Source organism: Anthonomus grandis, chromosome 17, assembly GCF_022605725.1.
Source record: "Anthonomus grandis grandis chromosome 17, icAntGran1.3, whole genome shotgun sequence".
Taxonomy (NCBI): domain Eukaryota; kingdom Metazoa; phylum Arthropoda; class Insecta; order Coleoptera; family Curculionidae; genus Anthonomus; species Anthonomus grandis.
This window is the reverse complement of record NC_065562.1, coordinates 1,949,761-1,955,760: the sequence shown is the minus strand read 5'-3', so window position 1 is coordinate 1,955,760 and position 6,000 is coordinate 1,949,761.

Genomic DNA, 6,000 nt, shown 5'->3' with positions numbered 1-6,000 from the left:
AGAATAAAATTACAATACAGCTAAATATTCCCTAATAAATAATCATCCACACTATAATAGGCTCCTCTGAGTAATATTTTCCTAACTTTCCTTTTGAATATAATATAATTAGAAATCCTTCTAATGAAAATAGGAAGATGGTTAAACAGTTTCTTACTCAAGTAAATAATAGAATGATAGGTCATGGAGGATCTATAAAGTATAGGAAGGTTTATTTTAAATGTAGAGCGAGTAACAATAGTATTCTGAGAAGTAATTGCTGTTGAATATTTTTTTGCATTAAGCAAACAGATTCGAGTATAAATATTGATGGTAAGGTTAACATTTTTTCAGAAATAAAATATGCTTTACAAGACACAAACGTTACAACCTATTGCAGAGGTATCTTAGGGCGTGCTTTTGCAAAATAAAGATAGATCAAAACAAGTAACCTGAGCAACATGCCCAAAAGCAGATACCATACCTCAAGTGGGAATCTTAATTGATTGGCAAAATAAGCACTTTTTGATATTTGTTTAATAAGTTGACTGGCAATGGTTCTGATTGCAAAGCAACCAGAAACAAGTTTCAGCGATAATTGCTCTATATGTCTATCGAACTTTAATTTGTTATTTATTATTAGACCTAGAAACCTGTTTTATTTGTGTTTAAAATAGGCTCTATGTTCAAAAGCACATTCTCTAGTCTTAAAGGACAAGTAATTACAGTCACACCAAGCCTTGAGTCTGCATAAATCCTCATTCATTTTCTTGAGTAGAAATTGTGCATCTGCATCATGTCATAGCAATTGGTATCACTGCCACCACTTCTCTATCATTAAGTTCCAAATAGAGTCTTTCCAACAAGTGAAATACTGCATCACTGGTATTTTGTGAAGCTTAAAAGCCAAACTGAAAAGTATTAAAAACCTTATTAGCTTTATTAGCTTCCAAAAATTCTACCACCCTTTTCTTCATAAGTTTCTTCACAATTTTAGTTAGAGTAGGGAGCAAGGCAGTAGGCACCTTGCTTATGTATGTGAACCACAATGGCTCTCTTTAGAAGACTAGGAAAGTTACGGCCCAAGAAAGAATTATTAATACAATTGGACAGTGATGTCAGTGCCAAGATGGGAAGATTTAAAAACGCTTTAATAGAAATACCATCCCAGCCAGAAGACTTTTTATTTTTTATTTTAGTCAAAATATTCATAATTTCTTCAGCAGTAACAGGCATATAAAAACGTATTTAACACAGATATATTCTGTAAATATGTTAAAGGGTTTATTGTACAAGCTGGAATATTGTAGAACTGGAGTTTTAACAAGATCAGCTGCAACTCAACAATAAAAAGTATTAATGATATTTGCATTCAATTGCGAGCTGTTTGTATTAGAATATTTTTTACCTCTTAGAGAATTAGAATTTTCCAAGATTTCTTTTGCTTGTTTTTTTTTATATGGTAAACATAAGCACAAGAGGAAAGTCCTATGTCACTCTTGGAGTGGTGCTTGCGCGAAGATATTTGTGAGCATTTATCTTGAATCGCTGTAGGTTGTATGCGTCGGGAAATATGTGAGGTGGAAGCCCGTTCCACAAAGAAGATATTCTCCAGATGAATGAGTCCCGATACAGCGACGTCCTTGGGGTAGGCAGGAGGCTCTCTTCTGTATAGAATCCAGCAGGTTTAAACTATGCTTGGGTGCAGAGCTCCAGACATGCGAGCAATACTCGAGGGAAGGGCGTATTTGAGCCTTATAAAGAGTCAGCAGCTGTTCTGGTGTATACAGTTTTTTACAGTTTCGTTTTTGTTGGAAGCATTTTTCATGCTACTTTCATAATAATTAAATTTGGCCTGCCGGATTAATCTGCGGTAAGTGCTTCGGTATTTATTAAAATAATTCATCATAAACATCTCATATTTCTACCAGCTATCCGTAGACCTTTGGTGATCCAAGGTTTTTTTTGAGTAGATCTTTGTACTACCCTGTATATAGCAAATGTTGTAAAAATAGTTTTTCCAAATTGCTTAATTGAACGTCCTTCTTGTTTAAGAGTTTTGTAATTATAAAGCAAAAGAAGCCGCTGATTTATGAGAAATTAAACAACGCTTCATATATCATCAATTAAACCTTTGAAAAAAAAAACAGTTGGGTAGCTAGATTCTAACCTTATTTTCGCGGATTGAGATAATTTAGTTTTTTAAAATAAATTGAATTAATAGAGCTTGGCCTTCGTTATCTAAACAACCAGCGCAAAAATCAATAGCATTGATTAATTGTTTTGTATTACTTTCTGTACCATCCATATTAGGTAACATGGAAGCGGCGATTTTTAAATCAAAATTTTCACCCTCGTTCTCCATGTTACTACAACTTTGTGACCTATCCATGTGTAATAATCTTTGCGAAAGAATATTTCTTGCCTCTAAAAACTTTCGATCTAAATGACTAATATAACGTTGAACTTTTTATTATTAGGTAAAGTTATGTATATACTATATCGTTGTTTAAGTATAGAATAGGTTTTCTCTGTATTAGTTAGATCAGTCAAAAGTTTATTAACCCTATTAGAATTTTTGCGCCTTTTCTGACTTTCTTTAACAAAATTTGAATTAAACTGTTCTAGCCATTTATATATTTATTGGAATTTACTTAAGTCTACCTTATTATCATCTCCCATAAATATTTAAACCAATAACCTAACTAACGTAATTAACGTAAAAAAATCTATCATTATACATATATCAAAGAACCGAAAAAAAATATAACCTATATATATATATATATATATATATATATATATATATATTTTATAATAAAATAATTAATTTACTTATTTTTCTTCTTCATTTCCTTCATCCATTTAGCTAAGCACTTCATTCCATGACCATTCCATAAAACCTACAACCTGCATGCAACTATACGATTCATCCTTTTGTACCACAAAAGAAGTACAACGCATATAGAAGAATTGACCCAAAAAGAAGCTGAATTACCTCCCAGTATCCAATAATCTACTTATTCTCAGTAGTTGTGGCTGAAGTTTCTCCACTATTTCCTGATTGGGCTATTATCACCTCCTTCAATTGATTTTTTACCATGTTTTTCACTAAACTTAAGCTCCGTTAAACTTAATCATTTCACTTGAAATACTCATTATCGAAGTTTTTCGTTTTTAAAATATTTGGACTGGCAGGATCGCCATATGTTATTTCAGGATATTAATTAAAAATCACACTCAGTCTATTTTACTTAACGCATCTATATTAACTAAAAAACTAAAAACCCCACAATAAATACATTACAACCAATCCAGCATAGGACAATGACATCGAGTATTGCTTAGTCTACATTTTGCATATTGCACCAAATTCCGTTATGTCGAAATCTATAATATACCAATAAGTTAGGTTCATTGTAATCATAATTAAACTTATAATAAAACTATTTTTACTACTTTTGCTACATACAGGGTAGTACATCTTAAAGTTATTATAGGAAATACATTTTCAAAGGCGCTCATAAGAAGACTATGAAAGCTGGTCAATGAATCATCTCCCCTGCAGATACTCCAATCAAGATTCTGACGTGCATCGGAAAGCTTAGTAAAATTATGCCTGGAGTACAGTCGATCACGTCTCTTGCGTTTTTTGCATATTTCCTGCTTGATGTAAAATTGAGAATAAATTGCTTCATGATCTGATAACCCAGCATCTATTAGAGAACAAACTGTGTGTTTACCAAAGTTTGAACAAACATAGTCCAAGATAGAGAACGTATCTGCTGTTATTCGCGTGAAAGAATCAACATGCATTTCCAAACCAAAAGAAGTTAGTAAGCAGTTAAGAGATTTAACATTGAGCATATTTTTATCAGAAAAGTTAGTCACCAATTAAGATTACAGATGCACATAAAGGTAAGGACTTTACTTAAAAGTTATTTTGTTTAAAGGCAGGAAGGGTATTAAACAAAAATAAAATAATAAAATTCAGAATATTAATATTTTATCAATGTAAAAAAATAAGAATATTTCATTCTAATAATATAAGTGGATAAAAAAACTTATTATACTAAAAAATATTTTTTCTACAAAAAACAATTAAACATTTCATAAGATAATCTTACTATTTTGTAGCATGGTCTTTGTTCTTTAAAACGGCAATCTACTATGGTTATAGAATACCAAGCTTTTTTAAATTCTTTCTATAAAACCTTTTGTTTGAAGTTGTCTTGTCCGCAACTCAATTTTTTAGCGCTCTCGAAATGTTCTTAATCCACCATCATGCTTCACAGTGCCTAGGATCGTATTCTTGATATTTATTCCGTCTTACAAACAGTCTTCCATCTGATCCAAATAAATTAATTTTTGTTTCATCCGAAAAAAGAATGTTTTTCTAGCTAGCACTATCCAAATTTTGTCTAGCAAATGCAATTCTTTGTCGAACATTTTTTTAGTGGGAAAGGGTACTCTTCTTGCAACTCTCCCATGAAGATTCATTGCCTCCAGGCGTCTCGTTATGGTTCTTGTACTAATATTCAATTTTCGATTTCTTTTTATTGCAACAAATGTCAAAAATGAGTCTTTGTGTACCTCACGTGCCATGATTTTATCAAGATGTTCCGTTGTTTTTTTCTTTGACGATCTCGAATTTCTAACGGTTTATTTATTATATGTTGGTCCTTTAAAACTTTGGAAATTAAACAAAGTGACCTTTTAAAAGCATTGCAAGTAAACTCCTTTTTTTTTTCTTTTTTTAAAACTTTTATTTTCACTTCGTAACTGAATTATTAAGCGTTTTTTTGGTTTTACCTGAACCGAAAATTTGCTAATTTTGCAATTACATTTAATTGAATAATTCAAGATTCGCTTATTAAATTTTTTTGAAACTTTGCACAAGGGTTTGCCAGACTGGTCTCTTCAACAAGTTATCTTACATTTTTTCTATAAAATGTACAGGGAAGCTAATTATTGACCCCCTTAAAATTTACATGGGTTTTCCTATGTTCCGCTCGGCGACGCACCACCTGGTTATATATCGTTTATTTCGTCAAAAAAAGCTAATACACGTTTTTACCTTCTACCGACTTTATTTAGAGAGACATCGGCAAACTAGAAACAGTTTTTCATTGCCACTTTTTATGTCTTACAACATAAACAACATACAACGCAAAAAAAAATTAATCCGACGTTTCGTTTTTTTCGATCATCATCAACTTTATTTTTTCTTATGGGCGCCATATAGGATTTTCTCATTTTTAAAAAGTATTTTTAATTGGGTTTAAAATGAGGTATCGCACTTGCATGTCCGATTACTCCTTCTAGTACTTCCCATAAAAACTCCATAAGATTTGCATCCAAGTGCAAGAGAGAAATATATATCAATGGGATTTCCCAATAAATTTATTTTATATATACTGAAGCTATAAAATACTCTATATAAAAATTTTGTTTTTTTAAATTTATATAGTAGGCCATGACAAAATGACATTAGCCGGTTAAACTTAATAAAATGAAAGCTGGCTACGAACTAAAATAAAAATAATGTAATTTTTAATAATTAAAGCTTTATTATTACTAAGACTTATATTTTTATAAGTCTTAGTAAACTTATATTATACTAGTAACTTAAATTTTTATATTATTATTTTTATAAGACTATATTTTTAAGACAAAAAGAACGCGAAATTTCTCTGATATAGGTTTCATTAATTAATCGTTTACAAAAATAGAAACTAAATGTCTAATCTTACAAAAAACCTTAACAATAATCACAAATATGTAATTACTAATTAATAATAAAAAATATTCACAAAATACGTTTAAATTGATATCCTTCTGCTTCGATGCATTTTGTAGAAAGTCGACCTAATTTTAATAATGCACGTTGAATGATCCTTGCGGGAATTGGGCTAATTTCTCTTATTAAATTACGCCGTAATTGAATTATGTTGTCAGGGATATCGCAAAATAATTTATTTTTAAAGTAACCCCATAAAAAATAATCCAAAGGATTCAAAT